This window comes from Terrapene carolina, unplaced genomic scaffold (genome assembly GCF_002925995.2).
Source record: "Terrapene carolina triunguis isolate 2854851 unplaced genomic scaffold, T_m_triunguis-2.0 Scaffold374, whole genome shotgun sequence".
NCBI lineage: Eukaryota > Metazoa > Chordata > Testudines > Emydidae > Terrapene > Terrapene triunguis.
In genome coordinates, this window is record NW_020664725.1 from 9156728 (window position 1) to 9180692 (window position 23965).

At 45.9% G+C, this 23965-nt stretch overlaps 1 protein-coding gene across 1 annotated transcript in view; it reads right to left on the reverse strand.

Moving 5' to 3' along the window:
* B3GAT1 (beta-1,3-glucuronyltransferase 1) overlaps nucleotides 1–22259 on the reverse strand; it is an 86284-nt gene extending 64025 nt beyond the window's left edge. The window contains exon 1 of the mRNA XM_029912892.1: nucleotides 22212–22259. The gene's annotated coding sequence lies outside the window, so the exon portion shown is untranslated. The remainder of the gene's footprint in view (nucleotides 1–22211) is intronic.
* Nucleotides 22260–23965: the final 1706 nt, after the last annotated feature.

Consider the following 23965-nt stretch of genomic DNA (forward strand, 5'->3'; position numbering starts at 1 on the left):
TAACCTCCCCCCCTCCCCGATTTTAGGGCCAAGAAACCTTGCAAGGAAGTTCCAGAAAGTCGCATACTTTTCTCCCTCTGCACAAGTGCTTTAATTGCTTTGCTGACATGCCCGACCTCTGCTATTGTTGGTCACGCTTTTCTCCAGCTGTTCCCCAGCCACCTGTGGGCTTGGCCAGTGGAGAATCTTCCTGCAGGCACAAGCTTGTGACAAGGTGGGACAATTATCCCTTCCCCCTTGTGGGACTGCAACAATGAAGTGGAACAGCAAAAAAAAAAAAAAAAAACCACAGGCACAAAATAACATTCCACATGCCCCAAGCACCCATGTGCAATTTAGACAAAGACTTTTATGTCTCATTTATAAATATTAAGTTTTAGGGCCATCTTAAACCAATAACGTGGAAATGGAACTCGGTGATTGAGAAGCTCCGTGAAAGTCCAAGCAGCCTGCTGTTATTGCACAGCAAATAACACCACGGTGCAAAATCTGACTCTCATTTATGTCCCTACTCAATCCTGTTGACAGCAGAGAGATTGCACAGGTGGCAAGCCAGTGCTGCATTTGGCCCAACTGCACCACAACCTCACACAGCACAATCCACATGGCGCACAGTAGAAAGGACCGCAAATGCATCTCTCTCTCTCACACACACACACACACCCTTTGTGTGCATGGACCCATATCACTCAAGCACTGTCCAGGTCCCTGGTGTATGCATGGCTTTATCTCCCTCCCAAGCATACTCACACGTACATGGCCTCATCATATATGGCAAACATTGGAATCATGCCACCTCAACTATATCCACACAACTGCTGCTAACTTCATTCGGATCTATAAAAGCCTCCAGTGCTAATGCCTGAAAAAATTAATATGCAAACATGGAGATAAATCCTCTGATGTGCACATTTATGTTTTTATCATGTAGTTAATCAGGGCAGGGAACGTTCAGTTTAGCTACAACTCCACACTCTGGTTCTATAATCCAAATCCCAGAAGGGCCCTATAAAACCATAATCTGCAATTCAAAATTGCAAAGCATATGGGAGTGTCTATAGATTTTCCAAATCACCTGTGCCCTAATTTAATATGAATAACAATTAGTTTACTCTTATCAGTTAATTGTGCCCCTTGTGGATTCAGCAACACTGTATCTCGTCACCAAATGCCTTTGTCTGTGCAAACTTTAATTACACTTCGCTCTTCAGACCAGCCTGGCTTGCTGCTTTGACAACAAAGGCAAAGTCACTGTTTGACAAAACAGAGGAGCCTCTCTCTTTTTGATGGGATCAGAGGAATAAACAAAAGAATCTTGGGGTTAACACTGGGGAGCATTGCTCAACTCTAGTCCCTCCAAACCCGACAGAGCAACTGATGCATTCCTGGACGCACCGCTGGATGAGTTTCACCATCCTTGGGTGGGGCTAGGAGAGTCCTCTGCACTTCAGCTCCAGCTGTTCAGAGAGGCAGGAGAACTTCCTTCTAGGCCTGGGCCTTAGCGGTAGCCCATCAGAAAGCTGTTCATGTCTGGTTTTGTGATTAGCACATAGAAGTGAGAATCAGGACTCCTGGGTTCTATTCCCAGCTCTACCACTGACTGTGTATGACCTTGAGCAAGTCACTTCACTACTCTGCACCTCACTTCACTACTCTGCACCTCACTTTCCCTATCTGTCGAATGGGGATAATATTTACCTACCTCAGGAAGAGCAATGAGGCTAAATTCACTGTGTTTGTACAGTGCTTTGGGATCCTTTGAGAAGGTATTATGAGAGCAGGGTTACTACTAGAGATGTAGATATGGCACTTCCTTTAAAGGTCCAGAAGTCCTCTCCCAAACCAGACAGAAAGCAAACCCCTTGCAAATGAAGGTTACCTGGATGGAAGTGTTTCCACTTCCATCTCAAACACTACAGGGTTTTGCATGCACAGGGTCTAATTCTCAGTTACATTAAGGCCCCTACACACTGCTCTGGAGTGTAACAGAGCCTTCGCATAGCTGAGAACGCCGGCTACAAACTCCATTTGCAATGCTGAAGGAGCGAGTCTGCAGAGTGGCAGATAAAACCTCTGGTGTTAAGAATGTTTCCAGCCCACAGGATTTAAGCCAGGAAAGGAGGAATTGCAACAGCAGAATTGCAACAGCAGTGGAATTTAGAGGGGATGTGTATGGTCATACTAAGGATTGTGAAAGCTCTGACGCAGCCATGGATAGCTGTCGCCTGGAAGAGAGGCTCCCCAGCAGGGGTCTGGCGCATATGGCTGCACATCAGTTACAATACTCTGTACACACAGTCTTCCCCTCAGAACCACCTGAGACTCCAGCAGCCTCTCATCTGCCAGCCTCAGAAAAAACACCCGATTCTTCTGTTTAAAACAGAGGCCTGGAATGACGTCCTTGCTGCTCATTTTATTGCCCGACAACATATGGGATGGCCTGGACTCTTGCTACTGGCTCCAAACTGCAGCAACCAAGCACAAAAATCATCTCCCCAGCGCACCCATCTTCACACACCGTGAGCCCTTAGAGCAGTGGTTCTCAAACTTTTGTATTGGTGACCCCTTTCACACAGCATGCCTCTTTGTGCGACCCCCTCCCCTTATCAATTCAAACCATATTTAACATTATTATAACTGCTGAAGGCGAAGCGGGGTTTGGGGGTGGAGGCTGACAGCTCGCGACCCCCACATAACCTCACAATCCCGAGGGGTCCCGACCCCCAGTTCGAGAAGCCCTGTCTTAGGGAGACTGTTTGTAATTGGGCTGCATGAGGATCTAAGCCTCCACCAAGTTTCATCTAAGCTCAGAACTTCCTCCATAACACCACAGTTTACAGACACCCCAAAAGGCCCCACATACCACAAGAAAGCCCCAGCTAGAGATTCCCATCTCAGTTTGGAGGGTCCAAGTGGTTCTGGGTTTTGGTTTGATCAGTTCTAGAGCCAGGGGCACAGATCTGGACCCAGACTCCATTGTAGTGCACCATGGCAGGATGCGTGTGCTGGATCCAGGGTTTTTGCTCAGGCTTATCTCCGCTCCCTATAGATCTCAAACCTCAGGTCTGAATGTTGCATCCTGCTTGTTTGGGCTTTTGTTCACCTTTGCACCTCGTTTGAAGGCTCTAATTATTATCGCTATTGACAGGACAAGCTGCATAATGGGCAACCTCAGCAGGATGCCCAAGTCATTGAGACTGAAATTACCTTTCGGTCCTAGAGCTGAGTCCCGTTGGCAGGGCAGGCTTGCACCCTAATATAGCCTGGATTACAGCAGCTGAAGAGGAAATCAGTCTCCAGCATAACAAGGAGACACTTCCACTGACCCTGATGACTGATTTTGGCAGGTGCAGCTCATTAACTACAGCCCTCCTATAAAAGGGAGGCTGGGCAGGTCCCTACGGGGAACTAGGACAGAGGATATCCTAGCAGGGGCATCACAAGTTCCAGGAGGAAGCTTGGGCTGAGGTTTACAGCACACTGCTGTGGTGCAGTCCAACCACATGCCAGGGAGAGAAGAGGTGAGTTTGGACACACGTTCAGGGTCTGTGAGCTCTCTTGAAGATATGGTCGGAGTCTGGCTGGCTCCTAGCACTAAATTCTCCAGAGGCTCAGCTCTAAATAAGATACTTTTGTGTAAGAGACTCTTACAGAAGCATTTAGGTAAGGAATTTAAATAAAGCAATCGTGGGCTCAATCACCTTTCCCTTTCCACACAATCAAGTCCTCTCAACAGCACAACCTCTGCCGCCCTGCCCAGCAATTCTGTCTCATATCCCTCCACATTTAATTGCTTTTATTATTCTCCTCTAATTGCTATCACATCCCTCCCACTCTCTCTCTCTGTGCACTTCTCACCGAAGCATTATTGCTGAATCACAGGCACTATTAAAAAAATCAATTGCTCCATGCTTCCCCCATCAGATGGGACCACAAGCCCTGTCATTCTTCTCTCATGTTGGCATCAGTAGGGCCGCCCCCCCTGAGAAAAAGTGACCTGGTTGGGCCCTGACTCTGGAACCTTCACAACTTGGTAAATGACCTGTTACTTTGTCAACGAGTCCTTTTATCTCTTTCCTCTTCTCAGCGAGCAGTGGGAAATAGAAGAATTATGATAAAAGGAGGCCAAATGTCATTCACTTGAATAACGGGAACAAAATATTGAATGAGAAGTTCAAGCTTCAGCGCACAAGGATAAACCCAGCAGGTAGCGTCAGTTCTTAGAACAGCAGAATACGTTATTTTTGCCTTTTTAGTGGAATTAGCTAAAACAATCCAAATCTAATCCATAGTTAAAAGTCCAAATAGAAGTATCTTTACAATACTCATTTCTATTGGGAGACTATTATTGTAAAGTCATAAGAGTCAGGGCAGGAGCCGCCATTCTGTAATTTAGATGAGTCATAAAACCAAAGCCTGACCACAACTGGCAATTAGAGATCCCACGACAGAAGGGAAATTAGCTCTAATATCCCGGTGAGTAATCTTATTCTGCCTCTTCTAAATTTCCCCCATGTCATTGCAACTGGATTCAGGGTGCTGCTTCACTTCCTGTCCCATACTGTTGTACAACACTGCTGTGCACTGTTCAGTAGCTGCTGAGGCCCAGAGGCATTGGAAACCTGCTATATACTCCTGTGGGAGCATGCAGGGATCAGGGCCCATTGCCTCCAAAGGCTAGTGTCACAGCTGTCACATCCCGTGGCTGGGTGGCATGAGCGAAGTGATTCTTGTTTTTTAAGTTTGCTTTGCAATCCTTTGGAAGGAGTGGTGTGACAAATATATGGCAAAGTATAATCATTAAACAGGCAGGCAGGATCAGCTAAAGTATCCCCTACCTCCACCAGAACAAATCAAGCAGTAATTATTGGGCTGAGCAACTTGTATAAACTGCCCCCGTCCAGTTCTGCACCCCACAAGGATTTCTGCCCTGCCTGGGGTTTTATTTATTTGCGCCCCCCCCCCACGCTTACTCTAGGGATTTTCCTCATCCAGCATCCTCACCTTCTCAGTCAAGCCAAAGGTCACAGGCTTAGTCTGGATTCAAACCCCACAAACTCTGAGTCTTGGCAAAAACCTCTCTTCTTCCCAGCCTCTGGACCTTGTCAGCTTTGAGGAATCCTTGCACCTCTCTCTGTGGCTGAAGTGCATGCCCTCGGGGGGGGCGGGGAGGGCGGGGAAGCTGCCTAAATAATTCCAGAAGGAGAACAGCTACAACCCTGGATCTAAAGCTGAGTGAGCATGATGTGACATGCAGACCAGTGGAAGGTACACCACTGCTCTGATGGCATTAGGAGGTGCAGTTGCTCCACACTCCAGACAAAAAAAAAAAAAAAAAAGACAAGGAACGTACAGGTGGCTAATTATGCTTACCTTTAGATTCTCCCTCCCCTCCTCCCCCCGTCCCCAAAATGGGCTTTAACATCGTGGGCAAGTTGTTCAAAGACACAAATGGCACTTACGCACCCAACTCCAACTGCTCTTAATGTGCCTTGGAAAACCTTCCCCTTTCGGCCTTCACCTCCACGTGTCTCCGTTTCCCCCATCAGTGCAGTGGAGAGAGAATGACACTGACCCACCTTCGTGAAGCCCTTTAGATCTGTACCTGGATAACGCTATAAAAGTAGCATTCTCTCAGCCTTCTCTCCCTCTGCCTTTCCATGCCTGTGGTGGGTAGGAGTTTGTATACGTGCTGTCATCTATAGCCAGCTGTAGTGAGCTCCCCCAAAGTTGGAGCAGGCCTACAGCACACAGAACTCTTAATCAGACAGGGTTATTATTTGCCTGCTACCGACGCCGTCCCAGCATTTCTTTGGCAGCAAAGAGCTGTTTCCTCTGGGAAGATCTTGCAGGGCGAAGGGCAGCTCAGCCCAGGGAAAACATGAGAAAAAGAACATTTATTTTCCTTTTCTCAATGGGCCATTCTCCCTCAGGACTCAACAGAAGCTAACGCAGCGTTTGTCACATACTGACTATTCAGCTGGGTCCTCGGCCAGATGCTAGTGTAGGTGGCAATTGTGGTATTGGGGATGGGCCTTTAAGGACCAAGCTTCTCAACCCCACAGAAATGACCCAGAGAGAAGAAAACATGAACTGACAGTCACAGGCACATAATGAAAGGCAGACAGTGGCGAGTGTTTTAAGGGGTCAAAACTCAGAGTTTGAGTAAGCTGAGGAAGCATATGTAAGTAAATCTTCCACTGGCTATTCTCTAGCTCTAGGCTGCTGAGCTAGATGGAGCACAGATCTGGTCCTAGGTGCAGCATGGGAATCTCCAACACAGCCACCTGCTGCGTGTGCATTAGAGGGGGCATAAAAGTGACTAGAAACAGAAAGTGAAACCCATCGACCTCCAAACTGAGTGGAGTGGGGGGAAACCAGCAGAGATAGCAAATCAGTATTTTTACACAGTGGCTTTGGCGCTGGTGGACTGAGGACCCTGGAGGCTGCTTCTCCACTGAGCAGTTATAGCCTGGCCAAGTGGCAGGGCAAGCTCGCCTCACCAACATGGCTCAAATCTGGGCTGGCGGGAGCACCCCAAGGATGGGAGAAGTGTTCAGACTCCACGGCCCATTCAGCATTAGGCCTCTCTACTCAGACTGCCAGCAAGGGGATGATTTAGTGCCAGCTGTTGGGATGGGTTTGCACTGTGGACACAGATTTATTGGGAACTGGACACACACACAAATGTTAAGATACTACATTAATGTGCTGTAGCTAATGTGCTGCATGCCCCTGTGAGACCCATTATTATCCCCCGCTTCACAGACATGGCAACAGGGTGCAGAGGGGTTATGTGGCTTGCCCAGACAGTTGACTGCAAAGTTGGAAGTATAACCCAGGTCTTCTGGGTCCTAGTCCCATGCATATTCCTCAGAGCCATGCTGCCCTGCATGTGTATGTATGTATATATCGGCATATCCTGGTCCTACAGACTTCAGCAGAACCGGGATTTACCTGATAGGAGAAGTGCTGTGACAAAGAGAGAGTCCAACCTAGGCTCAGTACCGCTCTGACTGAAATTCATTGTAAAATTTCTCATTCACTTCCAGTGCAATGGGATCAGGCTGTATAGGAACCAAATTAAGTTCACAGACACTTCACATCCAAGTCACAGGTTCAGATTCCAAATAAACTCACTTCTTCTCCAGTTCCTCCAAGAAGGGAGTTTAGTAAACTACATGTTTTATACCACCACCTTGAAGATATTCCTTGTTCTATATTTCCCATGGCTTCCTATCTCCTAGCACCTTTCTCAGACTGTAAACTCGTCGGGGCAGGGACGGTCTTCATTTTTGTGTTTTGAACACATTGTCAATCCCCATTCTAACAATAAAATAGCAAATCTTTCCACTCCAGATGAACAAGGTATTGTTCCCTGGCCATTTGCTTCACAGCTTGGTCTAAACACATTTCCCCTGCATTGCTATTGATACAGAGTAATGTACTTAGTTTCTGTTCATTTAATAATGTCAGGGGGAGATATTTGGCAACATCTGAAAGCCGCGTGGTGGCGTCTGGGCCTCCTGTGCTCTGATTTAATTTCACTCCCACGTCGCCAGCTGCGTCAATAGTGAAGTCACTACATCCCAGAGACGTTAAGTGAAGAAGGGACCACAGACATACGTTTGCCAAAAAATAAATATAAATATATATATATATTTTGGCTGGGAGAGTTTACACCTTCCTCTAAAGTGGCAGGAAGCAGGATTTGATGGAATCAGTGGTCTGATCAGCTATGGCAATTTTTTGATTGTTCTTAAATTAGTTTCTTGTTGTGGATTTTGATAACTAACAATATAAAAATGTCCAGGGGATATTAGTTAGCCAGATCATTAGACACAGATAGCCCGAGACCAGGGCTCTCTTATGTACCCCTCCTATTGGTCGGTATTATCTGGGTAATTACAATGATCCAAACCCTAAAGCTGCCTACGCGCCCTTCAAAGTTAATGCCCGAGTAAGGGGCTTCTAGCTCTAGCCCTAAATGCAGATCAATAAAGCAGTGAGCTTCCCAAATCAAACGCATGAATTGAGGGGAACGATCATGTGAGGATGGGAATGAGTTCCATGAGGCGTGTTAGTGGCGTGTCTGTTCAGGCAAATTAGAACCTGCCCTGATGAGCCCTTCCACAAATGAATCTTTCCTACTTGCAGCTGAGAGGGGACCAGGAGTGAAATTCTTTCCTAGCTTCAAGGAATCACCAGTGCTCTCATCCTGGTGAGAGGAACAAATGCATCACATCAGTGGAGCATGGCTTCTGGAAAGTCACTTTTAATACATATGTTGTAGCTGAGTTATCACTAGAGCCAGTGTGCTGTAATATCTTACGGAACAAACAGATTTACACAGATTAGCCACACACAGGGTAAGGCTTGGAGAAAGTCCACCTTACAGCATAGCTGAGTGTGTGGTGGTGGGTCCCACCCTCCTCCGATGCTGAAGCTGGCTCTCCTTCTCCCCACCCCCCAAACACACACACAGTTCTAGGTAACAAGATGGGTTGTTACCAGATTATTCAGCCATATTCACCCATCCCTACATCTAACCCTTCCCACACCCCCAAGCAGCAACCTCAGTTAGGAAGACTGATGGATTCCCTCATGCATTTATCGATGGAGGAACGGTTGTCTGTTAGAACTCATCTGGCATGAGAGCTGTCACTTGCAATCAGCTCTGTTCTCCTAGCTACGTTTCTGCTCCGAACAAACACACTTAATGCTGGCTTTCAAGGGAGCATCTCCCCCCAGGCGGTACTGATGGGTTTCTTCTAAATGGTAGATTTATTATTTTACATTAAGGTGGCCAGATTCAGAACTTTGCAAAGCTGCTTGTCAGACAGCATATCCACTTGAAGGACTCCATGATGAACCAGAAAGGGAGGGAGATGATTTTGAAGGATCTAGGGGAGTTGGAATGCAGCGGACTCCTCCCCATTTTCTCTCTTCTGTACCCACAGTCTAGAAGAGAGGGTTGCTTCTTTCATAATCCCTTAAAATAGCCCATCCAAGCAATTGTTATGAGTTGCAAAACATTAATTAAGGCCCCAAGACGACCCTGTGTAAAGCAGTAAAGCAATATTTGATGTATTTGTAAACTGGGTATAGGTGGGGATATATCATTTACCCAAGTTCACACAGCAAGTTAGTAATAGAACCCAAGTCTCCAGTCCTCTACTGTCCATTAGCTAACACTCTCCAGAGTAATATTTACAGTTTTACAGGCAACATATACACGGATATGAATAAATAAATATACACACACACAGTCCTGTAGCTTTAGAATGTCACCTTGTCCTGTAGGGTGAATTTCAACTAGCTTCTGTTTTAAGAAGAGAGAGAGACATTCCCTGCCTCATGCAGTGGCTGAATTTTCAGACTGCAAGTCTATATTTAGAGCAAGACACATCTAATATATAAATAATGGAGTCATCACTGGCAACTCCATGTTTAAGTTTGCACTGACATTTGCGCTTAAAGCAGGACTAAAAATCCCTCTCTTTCACACTTCACTGATTGAACTGGGCTTCCAAACTTGACACAGTAACTCAAAGGACAATTGCACTTTCCACGTAACAAGTAAAGTAGTTACTAACTTTTTGCAGAAGAAATATTTCAAAATGTTCCTTTCTGAAGCATTGTCTTGTTTTTTCTTGTCTCTTTGTGCTCTCCTCTAACTAAAAATGTCCACAGAACAATCCCCATAAACTGCATACCACGCACACACAGCTTTCGGAGTAGTCCGAGAAGCTCACAAGGAGTCATTCCCCTCATTTGACATAATGGATTTGATCAATACCAAGCATAGCTGACGGAACTGCTCAGAACCCTCCCCCACTTTGATTTTCCAACACTACCTCTACAGTTCTGCTCCTCACAAAGACCCTGGGGAGCCAAAGGAAGCAAGCTGGGTTGGAGGGGATATGGGGGAGCACAAGCGGGGCTTTCAGGAAGCAGATGAGTTCGCAGGTGGTGTGTTGAGAGCCCTCAGGATACAGGTGGTGTCTGCAGATGTGTAGCGGTCAAGTGGAGGAGCCTCGTTGCCTATGCACTTGGAGGTTTCCCTGACTATGGGGCCTGGGTGCTCCGGGGAGCAGAGACAGCAGTGCCACAGAAGTCCATCGTACACCAGTATCCTGGTGCAGAGATAAGGGCTCCCACCCACAGCCCCAGTCACCACCCCACAACAAATCCCTGATCACTCACTTCAATTGTCCCAGATTGCCCTGACTTGTGTTGGTGTGACAAAACAGACTCTTAGCTTTGGGTCAAGGTTGTTTAATTCCCCACCCCCCCCAGGGTTATATACAGGGTAGGGATTATATTACTGACATATGCAGTACAGATGAATAATATGTGCATGCATTCATATGGACCCTCCATTCCCCCCCTCCCCACACACACACACTCAGTAGTCAGGACGGCTGTATCATGAATGTTTCCCTAAACCTTGGGCTCACAAGACTGCAGATCTTTTCTCCTGCCAGTCTAGGAAGCCTGCCTGATGCCCTGACAGAGCTCTCCAAAATTCCTTTCCCCCTTTCTAGTGTTAGAGCAGTTCAGGAGGGTCATCACCTGGACACAGTCTCATAACAAGAACTTGTTCACCGCCCGCATACAAGATCTGCAGGGCATATGGAAAGAGAGAGGCCAGAACCACGCTCCAGCCCCTGTGTTTGATAAAGGCCCCACTGCACTTTCTTCAAAAAAATAAAGTGGTTCCATTCTGCCTCCCTAAATTTCAGCAGCAGTTCCAAGTAGATCTGTTACTTTTGACTCCCTTCCTGGCCTAACCTGTCGTATGTGCACAGGGCCTGGGCTGTACCCTGGTATAATAGAGTTGTCGGGCCAAGTGAAGGCGGGGGACCACCTGACGGGCAGTGATGCCGCTCAGCACACTTTGGTGAGCAGCCCCTTCCAGTGTGTTCCCTTATTCACATGCTCTGCCTGCCGCTCGCTAATTGCTTTCTGAAACGGGAGAGACAGCTGATGAGCAGAATGCTGCCGCTGATAAATTCCCCAGCACTGTAAATACAATTCACCTTGCTGTGAACAAGGGAACGGTAAATGGAAATGTTTGTTTGTGCTGAGAAGTTTAAAAACAAAAACAAAAGTCATCTCCAGTGTGGTTATGAATATTTATCTATTTTGCTTATTTATGTGCCGAGGGACTTCTGCTCTCTAGGGCTTGCACAGGTCTGTTGAGAGCCGATGCTAACAGGTCAAATGCAAACTATTTTGCAAGTACTATTAATGCTCATCGAATCCTCTTTGCATTGGAGAGGATGCCAGTGACTGTGTGTGCATCAGCATTCCTTGTATCCTGCAGAATTAATTCCATTGAAAAGCATTGAGCTCCTGTTTGAAAAGGGGGGTGGGGGGAGAACACCTCCTTCCTTCCTTTCAGGTGGAATATTAAGACTTTAAACACTAGCCTCTCACTCTTCCAAAGTTAGACAAGCTGAGGCCCACGCATTTCATTTTATGTGGGTCTTCCAGATGCAATCCTGAGAACCAAGGGCTGTCTTTCTGAGCCTTGTGGTGATCAGATGATCCTTTGACATTTTGTTTATAAGGAGCACAGTTTGTCCCAATGGCCTAGGAAAATATTCCCCAGCCCAGTGCTGGGCTGCCCAATGCTGAGCCTTTCACCCAGGAGGTGGGGTTATTCCATTTGTGCTGCGTGTCTATAATTGGGAAGCAGTTGGGGACCCCTTAGGATGAAAGATACCCAGTATTGCTAACCCCAAGCATTCAAAAATCATGAGATTTAAAAATAAATCCGTTTTCAGTTCTTTTTTACTTGCCTTATGGTTTGGGAACCTTTAGGTCACACGAGCCACATTTTCAAACTTTTCTCTGCAGCCATGAGGGTTAGAAACTTTTATTAAAAACAAAACAAAAAAGCAGAGAGTCCCATGGCTTCAGGAGCTGAGACTTTAAGATAGACACCAAATACCATGACACCCAAATCCAGCTGCAAGAGTTGGCAATACTGCTGTGTAGGTGTAGAGTAATATTATTCACTTATTGTCCTAAACCTAGTGTGTAGCATTACTGTTCAACCATCACTGTTGTTCCACCCCAGGGTCAGCTGTATTTCAATGGCAGATTGAGGAGCCACGTACAGCAGGATGCATATTAAAAGTGGCTAAGTTTGCGATCCGAAGGGGATGGAAGGTGCTGGAGGTGTCTAGCTATTATGGTCATAGAAAACTCCAAGTGATAGGTAGGTGAATTCTTAGTTACTGATACATCTTCCTGTAAATGGCAACTAGGTGAGCAGAGAGCCAGCGGCTGTGGGAATTAAGATACAGAACCGTCTGGGGCACTGAGGGGATCAACTATGATGGAAGATACCAAATAAAAAAAGTCAAGGAGGTTAGAAAAAATGACCAGTTCAGAGGATCCGTCTCTGCAGACAGATGGTCCTTTCAGGCTTTCTATTCTCTAATCCCTTGCTCTGCAAAGCAAACATCCTAAATCCCAGATAATGTAGGTTTTACCATCTCATATATATCCCAGAGCATTAAGGCTGGCTCCAGCGATAGGATACATATGCTAAAACATCTGAATGCCTAAGTAATTTATGGCGGCAGGAAGCAATTACCTGCATTTTGCACAGAGGTGAACTTGACAGCCTCGCCTCCCGCCTCAGAAGCCAGCAGTGGCCTCTCTCCGAGCAGGTCATCTTGTCCAGTGGAGCATCAGAGTTATTAAACCATCGGCTGAGTCAAACCACTAATGCAGGATTGTTGGGTTCATATCAGAATTCTTCTCTATTCCCCACCTGGCGATCTCTATTAGGATGGGGACAGGAGGCTCAAGCATATATGACTGATGGAAGGTCTTCTCCATCACTCTATAATAGATCTTGTTAGCACAATGCAATTTCCTTCCTGTGGGGCAGCCTCTCTACGGCATGGGTAAGTTCTCTGAAGGTGAAGAAAACTAAGTGCATCCCACAAACTACAGTAATTTCACTGTTAAAAAGTCCATGGACACCTAGGACTTCACAGCCTTTATTATGCTGCACACACTGGCCACTTGGAACTCCCTGGAGACAGCAGGGCTAGAACTTGGGATCTTCCTACTCCAAAAAACACAAGTCCCTGCCACTTGAGCTAATGGAGAATCTCCATCAGCTATTGCAATATAGGGTCTATGAAACAGAATTGAATAATCTGGATTCCATCCAGCAGCATATACACACTCCAGTAAATTCATTACAATATTTGGCCTTTATCCTTTGGTGGCAGGCACTGTACATCATTGTGCTTACAGACATTTATGAATCCAACACCAAGCCAGGGAAGGGGTAATCCTCTTCATTCTGTAGTGGAGAAGCTGTGGAACAGAGAGGATTAGCAATTCTGTGATAGGGCTGGGAACAGAATTCAGGTCTCCTGACTCCCCAGACCTGGGCCTCAACCACAAGATCACCCTTTCTCTGACTCTGGGTAGTGGGGAGTGAGGAGCTTTCACATCCTGGCCTGTGCTCTGGGCCACTTTGGGTTCAGAGTTCCTCTCCAGTGTCAGATGCGAGAGCCAGATCCTGGAGGGAAAGGGAGCAAGACAAGGAGGTGGCTGGCTGGCAGAGGCTTAAAGCTGGGTAATTCATTATCAGTCTCACAGCCTCCCTGTTAAGTCAGCTCAAATGACTTAACAAGGAGCAGTTAGCGTCTCTCAGCCTCACGGAGTGCGCTCACAATTAAACAGACATGGAAATGCATTTCATGAAATATGTATATTGTTTGCCTCCTAAAGAGCTGGTTAAATCAGACCATGAAAAGACCAGAAATTAATGCTTAGAATAACAGTCACTCTCAATTTCCCTTCTAATGTGTCCCAGACGAATGCAGAAAAAGAGGATGGGGCCAGTGAGATCTGTGCAATTCTTAGAGCTCTCAGGGAGCAGTGGACATATTCCCAGGTGATGTAAATCAGCATAGTTCTGTGGAAGTCAGTGGCACTTCACACAAGCTAAGGATCTGTCCCCATCTCTCTTTTCATGTTTGGAAACCCCCTCGTCCATAATGGGCACTACTGAAAACAAATCATAGCTGCAGTGTTAACGATAATTGCCATTGTGGTGTAATCAGCAGCCCCTTCCACAACCACGTAATTCAGGCCAGGATTTAGGAAGACCTTGAGCGAGGACGCTAGGCAGCACAGGCTGTGTTGATCAGCCAGAGAGAACCTCCAGGTCTGTCTATGTCCAGGATCCTCAATAAAGAATCCATGGATTGTTCAAAAAGCCCCGTCTTGTCCCTTCCCTTCTGTGACGGACGTTCTGCAGGGCTATTTCCCCCTGATTGCAGGTGGGGCAAGGTGGTAGCTTCCCATGTGGGTGCAGCGCTGCTAAAGAGCATAGAGAATACAGCAGCCCTTCCTCTGGGTCTGTGGCAGGATTCAGATTCCCAGCATTGGCCAGAAGAAGGGCCCCTCAACCTCAAATTAGAAAGGCTCCGCACAGCAGACTATTAGTGACAGGATTTGAATTCCCAGCCTTCAAGTGCATAAGGGCCCTTGTGGCAGGATTTTCACTTCTAGCTTCCAAGCACCATAGGATCCCCGTCCTTGGGGCTTTGAACAAAACTGTGAGTACACAGCAGGATTCCCCACACAGCAGGGCCCGAACATGGCAGGATCCCCGCACACAACAGCCCAACACCCCAGGGCATTTTCTTGTTGCCGTTAAATGCAGCATTTAGTATCGTGGGCCGTTTGCTTATGACAGACGCTCTCGTCTCCCATGACTAATGGCTCATTGTTTGTATCTGTGCTGGAGGAGTAAATTCTTCATTATTGGAGAGATCTGACATGTACGAACAATTGGAGCAAATTGATTGTATTTTCCAAATCATCACACAGACTCTAATTCTATCCACAAGAGGCACTAATTTGAGCTAGAATTACCTTCTAAATTAGAAATTAGAGCTCTTGATGGAGAAGAGCAATGATTCCCGATGCGCTGCATGGCCAGTTGGGGAGGGGAGCAGAGTCCACCCTGATTCACACTCCAGACAAGGTTCCTTTTGTCTCCCTGCATATCCTGCTGTGATGTGGTGCCTTCTGCAGGGAGGGTACGTCTTCACTGAGGTATTAGCATGGGTGATTGGCAACTGGGTAAGCCTCGCCTGGGCGTGACCAGCCACACTACAAAGCCAGGCCTGTGTTACTGGGTCCTCTCTGGTGCACTCACCCATGTGCGTCACTAGGAATTCTGGAGGCATGGTTCTATATGCTGAAATAAGCTGAGCTGCTCTGTGATTCTTTCCCAGTGAAGAGTGGGAGACCTTGTCCGTCCTTCCCAGTGAGCAGTGGGAAGGCACTAAGGAAGATAGGAGAAACAACACAGCTGACTAAACGGGGCCCGGGATCACCAAAGCTATAAGGCTTCATTGGTCTTCACAGGCCAAGATATGAGGTTGGTTTGCTCTAATCACAGAGACTGGGTGTGCTGCATTGTCCTATTGGCAATCGACTAGATTTTTAGAAGGGGCCTAAGTTAAGACATCTCAAAGGGTCCTGATTTCCAGAGGGTAAGTGCTCAGCCCTTTCTGAGCATCAGCCCTCTTTGAGGTCTCAAAAGTTAAGCCTCCCCACATTGAGGCATTCAAAATTACTAGTCACTTTTGAGGATTAAATATTAATCTTATGATTATTCCATCAATATTATGAATATTTATTATTTTTTGATTGCCCCAAGTGTTCCAAGCACCCCACAGAAACATGTACAGATACAGCCCCAGCCCAGATAATGTTCCCAATATAAACTAGACACAACAAAACAGGGGAGGGTCATAGACAAATAGGGGGGTGAAGTAGTGAAGACCATACTTCCAGTCTCAAGCAGCCAAAAATCATGAGGCAGGCCTGAAAAACAGTCATGAGATCAGCTTAAATCATGAGATATTCATAACTGGTCTGGAAAAAGGGGTAAACAGTGAGTTGGCAAAGTTTGCAGATGGTACAAAATTATTCAAGATAGTTAAGTCCAAAACAAACTGTGAAGAGTTACAAAGGACCTCAAAACTGGGTGATCGGGCAACAAAATGGCAGATGAAATTCAAATGTTGATAAATGCAAAAGTGATGCAGACTGGAAAACAAAATCCCAACCATACGTAGAAAATGATGGGGTCTAAAAGCTAATGTGATCTTGGGATGCATTAGGCGAGGTATTTCTAGTAGGGACAAGGAGGTGCTGCTTCCGTTATACAAGGCACTGGTGAGACCTCATTTGGAGTACTGTGTGCAGTTCTGGTCTCCTATGTTTAAAAAGGATGAACTCAAACTGGAACGGGTACAGAGAAGGGCCACTAGGATGATCCGAGGAATGGAAAACCTTTCATATGAAAGGAGACTCGAGGAGCTCGGTTTGTTTAGCCTAACCAAAAGAAGGCTGAGGGGGGATATGATTGCTCTCTTTAAATAGATCAGAGGGATAAATACCAGGGAGGGAGAGGAATTATTTCAGCTCAGTACTAATGTGGACACGAGAACAAATGGATATAAACTGGCCGTGGGGAAGTTTAGGCTTGAAATTAGACGAAGGTTTCTAACCATCAGAGGGGTGAAATTTTGGAACAGCCTTCCGAGTGAAACAGTGGGAGCAAAAGACCTCTCTGGCTTCAAGATTAGGCTAGATAAGTTTATGGAAGGAATGGTTTGATGGGATAACGTGATTTTAGTCAATTAGGCAATAACATGCCATCGCTGGTAAAATGAGGGTCTGGCTGGAGAATCTTGCCTGTATGCTCGGGGTTCTACTGATCGCCATATTTGGGGTCGGGAAGGAATTTTCCTCCAGGGTAGATTGGCAGAGGCCCTGGAGGTTTTTTGCCTTCCTCCGCAGCATGGGGCAAGGGTCGCAAGCTGGAGGATTCTCTGCGACTTGAAGTCTTTAAATCACGATCTGGAGACTTCAACAGCTGAGTTAAGGGAAAGAGGGTGGGTCAGCTTTTGTGGCCTGCATCATGCGGGAGGTCAGACTAGATGACTATAATGGTCCCTTCTGACCTTAAAGTCTATGAGTCTATAAATTAACTGTTACCACTCAAGAAAAAATTTGGAGTCATTGTGGATAGTTCTTTGAAAACATCTGCTCAATGTGCAGTGGTAATTAAAAAAAAAAGCTAACAATGATAGGAAAGGGGTAGATAAGACGACAGTAAATATCATAATTCCACTATATAAAGCCATGGTACATCCACACCTTGAATATGATGTGCAATCCTGGTCAACCCATCTCAAAAAAAAGATATATTAGAATTGGAAATGGTTCAGAGAAGGGTAACAAAAATGATTAGGGATATGGAACAGGTTCCATATGAGAAGAGATTAAAGAGACTGGGACTGTTCATCTTGGAAAAAAGATGACTAAAGAGGGATGTGATAGAGGTCTATGAAATCATGAATAATGTGGAGAAAGTTAATAAAGTGTTATTTACCTCTTTCAATAACACAAGAATCAGAGGTCACCCACTGAAATTAATAGGCAACAAATTTGAAAGAAATATAAGGAAGTATTTCTTCAAACGATGCACACTCAACTTGTGGAACTCATTGCCAGGGGATGTTGTGAAGGCCAAAAGCATAACTGGGTTCAAAAAAGAATTAGATAAGTTCATAGAGGATAAGTCCATGAATGGCTATTATCTAAGATGGTCAGGGATGCAATCTCATGATCTGGGTGTCCCTAACACTCTGACTGCCAGATACTGAGACTGGTTGATAGGGAATGGATCACTCAATAATTGCCCTGTTCTGTTCATTCCCTGTGAAGCATCTGGCACCAGCCACTGTTGGGAGACACGATACTGGGCTAGATGGACAATTGGTCTGACCCAGTATGAACATTCTTATGTTCTTAGATTTTTTTTTTTAATAATACATTTGATTTCTCTCTCTTTACCTTCAGGTTTCTGCTTGATGACTTCAAATTTGTCTCTGCAACCATGAGGGCTAGAAACTCACTTTTTTATTTGAAGCGAAAGCTGAGATCCTAACATAATCACATGACTCCAGGTGCTGCAGCTTTAAGGGGGGAGGTATGAAATAAAAAATCACAAGACCCCCGATAAAGTTGTGAGAGCTGGTAACACTTGGTAGGGTAGAGGAAGCATAGACCATATCACACAGTTTGCGCCGGTCATTACAGCACGTACACATTCAGGGGCTGTATTTCTTTGTAAGCATGTGTGAACTTTGCCTCCCCAGTTCCTTGTAGGCAAGCAGTTAGGTGAGACTTTTTAGGAAGGATCAGTGACAGATTATTGTGCTGCTATGGCCCCATATGCAAAGTATTGATGGGATGGATGCATGCTGTCCATACAGATTGTTCTGGGGTGGTCATGGACATACCCCATTCTGTTGGCCCAGTACCCGAGTCACATGCTGGCTGTAGCTGGCTGGATGCTAGAAAGTGTCTTTCTAAAAGATGTAAAACTCATTGGGACATTAAGAGTGTGGTGGTTCAGCTCAGATACACATTCGCTTTGTCAAATCAAGATAGGACAGTAATTTTTTAATGAATATTAAATTCTTTGCTCAGTAAAGTAAATGAGTTTCCTTTTATGAATAAGAGAACAAAGGTAATATCCTCTTAGGTCACCCTCCTGTCTTATATAGGGCTACTTCTCGGGCAGTGTCTCTGTACAATACATACCAAGCCATTATCATGCAGGGAAGAGGGGTCTGGGTAATGCGATAGCATGGTGATCTATCTCAAAGCCCGAATTTAAATGTGTCTTCAGTCACACGTGAATCAGAGCTGGCATTCAGCTAGTCCTGAGTGAACATGGAACCATACCACACCACACAGATCTGAACTACTGGTGCTTGGATACCACTGTGATAGGCATTAACACATTGTGTACGTTTGGGGTAGGCAAATCATGACTCAGCACCCCCTGAAAAAAGGTCACAGGATTAGCGTAACAATCACAAGATATTAAAAATAATATCTTTTGAATATTTATTTGCCTTCTTTGACCCTTTCGGGGGGGGGGGGGAATGACAATTTTAAGCATTTTTCCTCAGCCATGAGGAGTGGAAACTGTCATTTAAACAAATACAAAGCAAGCTGAGATTCTCAGGAAAAAACATGACTCCGGGAGCTGGGGCTTTAAGAAGAAAACACGGGATATCACAAGAGTTGCTAACACACTTATGTAGGAATAGGATAGCTATTGGCATGCTACATAAGAAATCCAGCAGTGGGATAGGATGCTTGTGGATCTGGAGGACTAGCAGTCTCCAGCAATAGAATTGTGGGTCAGGACTGAGATTACACTTTGTCGTGTCAGGGGAGGGACATGGGGCATAAGTGGCTTGGAACAGCAGGGGCTGTCAGGGATATTCTGGCAAAGCTTCAAAGGTGGAATAGGAGTGTGTTCCAAATGCCTGCCTCCAAATGTGCTAAGGTAGCCATAGCCTCTCATTTACAAGATCACAGAAATTCATCACATTCAACCAAAATGTATCCATAGGCACTGTGCACTTGTATAAATATAAAGGTAATTGATTAGGTGCTTGATGGGGTGTGCGTGTTAGTGCCCTGGCTTTATGGCCCATTAGTAGTTAGGCTCAGTTACGATTCTGCATTCTTTTGATTATGCAGATACAATCTATCATATTGTTCCAGAAACTTGGTTAAAGCTGCACTCAGTGGTGGCTGCAGCTGCAGTTTGCTCTTTCAGAGACACACATCATCGCTCTCTTTTATGAGAGATAAAATTGGCCAGTGCTGTTCCTGCAAAAGCAGCTGTTATTTGTTGTTTTCCTTTTTTTAAACTATTATGATGAGTTTGCCTTCCCTTCCCTCTTAACTGAATTACACCGTGTTTATCTTCCCAGTGCTCTCACAGAAACATACCGGCAGGCATGCCAAGCTGCGGCTGCTTCTGCTTGGAAGTGATAAGCCTTTCCCAGGAAGGATGGATTTGTGGTTAAACCACAAGACCGGGAGTCAGGACTCTTCAGCTCTGTTTAGAGCTCTGCCATGGGCCTGCTGTATCGCTTCACCAATCTGTGCCATCAGCAAAGCAGGGGTTAATAAGGCTAAATTAGAAGGGCCCAGGCCAGGTCTTCTGGTGGAAGATGGTGGAAAACTCCATAAGGAGTGGGAAGGGAAGACCCCACCATGGAAAGTGGATAGGGATCTACTACGAGAGCCTATTGTGATGGACAGGGATATCCATGCAGAGCCCTTGACTCTACCCTGGCTCTCAGGGACCTTGCTCCCCCAACTCCAGGGCAGCATGGCTCAAATGGAACCACGCTGCAACATCTGTTACAGAACCTGCCTCTCTGCCCGATAGGAGATTGTGTAGCACAATGGAAGGGCCATGGAAGCACTAGTTCCCCCTTCCCCGCCTGATTTCTCATGAGGGCGGAGGGGAAGGGAATTATGCCTCCCACCCACTTTCTGCTCACTCACTGCACATGGATTTGTGACATCACAGAGGACATTGGCCTTTGGCTGTGCTTCTGTGGCAGACCTGCATGCAAAGGGGCTGTACTATCAAAGCTGGCAACTGGTCAGGACCCATTGCTAATCTCCAGACTGCTTCTACAACCCCCATAAAGGGCACATAGAGTGTAGGGGAGGTTCAAGAGTTATTTTATCTGAAAACAAATCTGCCCAGATGGAGGAATTGGGGGGGGGGCTGGTACTAGAGGCAGCTGTTCACCCTGGCACTGAAGAGAGACAGAGCAAAGCAGAGATGTACAAATAAGGGGAAATATGAAATAATAGCACCACAGAGGCTCTGGGAATATCAGGATCCAACTCCAATTCAGAAGCTAATCATCACAGTTTGGGCCCATTTCTCATATATTAGGTCCCAATCCTTCTGGTGGAATACCCCCATTGAAAACAATAAAGTCCATGAAGCGGCAGGACTGTGCTTTTGCAGAGGTCATTGCAGGACCAGAGCCCAAGCCACAGTCTAGTCTCGAGAGACAGGAGAACCCAGCATGGTTCATGTGGAGAGGAGCACCCTGAAGTTTTCAGGGGCAGATCTGGCATTTCAGACACCACTCCTCCCCCACCCTGAAGCTCACCTTAAAAGGCAACCGTCTCCCCTCAACACATAGAAGGAAGCAATCACAATAAGCACAAATGACTCCCTGCTATTAACAGGTTTTCATGAAGTTCAACACTCATCCGAAAGCCAAAAGAGCGCTTTACTTTTCCCCTACATCCTGCCACTCACCCTGTCATACCGGGAAGACACAGATAAAACACCTCATCTTTCCAAACAAACAATATCCAAGGATAAGAACCTGCTCCACTTTCCAAAGGGAGAACTCAATTCAAACACAAAACAAAACACAGCAATTGTCAAAAAGGTGGTGCCATTTTTTTTTACCCTTAAACAAGATTTTTAAATATACCAACTTATCAATTTCATAAAAGCAACTATGTTTGCATTAAAAAGGTTCCCCCCTCACAAAACACCATCGCTATATATTTTTCCTGTAACTCATGTTCTCGGGGAGGTGGGGGGGGCTCAATTTATTTTTAAAATATTTTAAAGAAACAAAATTTCTATTTAAATGCAATCTTTCCAATCTCCCTTCCCCAAAATGTGAGACTATGGCCTCAACCATGTAAATGTAACTCGCTTGTCAGTCTGCATTAGACATTTCCCCCCTGAACTGATCCACAGAGGATCTGGGGCTATTGTAGCACTAGTAACAGTTTGTAGTTATTTAGCTCAAGCTATCAAAGCTCATTGTTTCAACAATGGAGTTCCCCAGTTCAGTCCCTTGGTGCATCAGCCAAGACGGAGGCCATCACACTAACATTTATGGATGTGCTTAACGTACAAACAAGTAGCCCCACTGAACTCAGGAAATGTTACTCATGAGTAAGCGTTGGCAAGAGCAGAGCCTACAGTCCCAATCCTGCACTCAGATCCAAGCAGGTGAATCCTTGCACCTACACTGAACTTCAATATGCTACACAAGCACGTAGGGTTCATGACACCCTCTCACATTCAATTGACAAATCAGGGGGGTGTTGTTTTCTTTCTTAAGAAGCAGGGCCTTTCATTAACAAAAAGCATCTCATTAAACAAATAAATAAATAGAGCCAAGACGCCCAAACATCATTTTGGTCATTTTTTAAAACAGCGTTGCAATTACTTAAATGCACTAGAAAACAGTAGCACAAAATAAATGTTAAAAGAAAAGACTTACTCTTTGCTGCCCAAATCCGGATGCCTCCAACAGCGATGATAGATACTGGTCATGTCTGCACTGATGGTAATGAGGCAGGCCCTGTGTTGGAGAAAATTCTGTTCAATGCCCTTGCAGAGATCTCTCTTTGCTTAGTTTGGGGACTCTACGATTAAGTCCCCCTCCCAGCTCCTTGAATGCCAGACACTTCCTCCCACATCCCCCTCCAGCCTCCTAGGGGAGCCCATGTGCTGGTCTAACTCTGCCCCCAACCCTTTTGCTTCTAACCTGTTGTATCTGTGGCTTGTTCTTGGAACTTCCTCCTCTGTAGTTAAATCCTCTGGCCCCTGCCCCCTTGTTGTTTGTGCTCTTGACACTAGCTCTCCCCAAATGGAAGCTTCGCTCCCAGGCTCAACGCTCCAGCAGCCCTGTGACTCCACCATTCCTCTTCCCTCAGAATCTAGTCCAAGCCTTAGCTACTCTATTCCCACTGGGTTTGGCTTGGCAGAGAAGTGCTCTGGCTGGCGATTCTCTGAGACTCGTGGCAGTTGTGGAACCATTGCAACTACTGACAACTCAGCCTGCCCAGAGAATAAAACCAAAAGCCAGGTAGCCTGTGGTCTTAGGTCCAAAGGGCTCTCTGCCTTTTCCGTCTGTAAATCCAGGCTGGGAAGCGAAGAAGCATGTAGCTATCCCTCATGAGTTTTCTAGTATTTCCAGCCAGCCAGAAATGCAGCCAGAACAACCCCCCCCGCCTTTGCAGTATTTTGAATCTTCTTCTTTTGAGCAGAACCCACAGGAATGTGAGAATGCAAAGCAGGGATCAAAATTAACTGAGCTACTTTGAACCTAAAAATCACAACATTTGATGGCTGAGATTCAGGGGAGAAAAGCTCTCAGTTTACCTAAACCCAAGGGGACATTTTGATACACCCCAAGGATTAGCAGTCCCTGCTCAAGAGAGGCCCAGAACTGGAAAAGAATGGTAGAGTTCTGTGTGGAAATGGAGGAGAAAAACATGTGAAGGGATATAGTTTGTTAACACAGAGTGGCCAGTTTGCCCTGGGTCTGCAGCTGTAACTGATTACCCTGCAATTACTATGCTGCTGCAGGAGGACTCAAGCCTGCTTGTGCCTGTAGCCCAATGCAAAAGAAAAGGCTTCTCACCACCAGAGAGTACACAAAATAAAAACTAACCCCAGTGAAGCTGTCTGTGACCATAGCCAGCCAAGGCTCTGTTGTCTCAGGAAGCCTTTACCCAACACTCCACAGTCTGAGAGCCTGAAGACCTGCTCATGCAGCTTCTCCTTCCTGCTTAGGGAATTAGCCCCAGCTGATACCAGACCCATTAGTTACCTGTTGTGGAATGCCTCTGCAACCCTGCCTGAACACAGGGATAGGGATTTAACCCTTTCCCACCATGCCTGGGGCAGGAAGATAGATAAAATTCCCTTCCACATAACCATAATTTTGAAGCACTTCTTACCCATTGATCTCAAAGTGGTTTTCAAAGGGGGTTGGGTATTGTGATGCTCATTTTACAGATGGGGAGAAACAGAGGCAGAAAGAAGTGAAGTAACTTGCCCAAGGTAGCAGAGGAAATCAGTGGCAGAGCCAGGAACAGAGGCACAGATTTTCCAAGATATTTAGGAGTTAGGTGTCTTAGTTCCTCTGAGGATGTGAACCAGAATCCTTATCTCTGGACTGCTCTGCCACTTGCCTGTCCCATGCCACATTTAAGCTCCAGTGCTTTCTCATGTACTGAATTCACACAG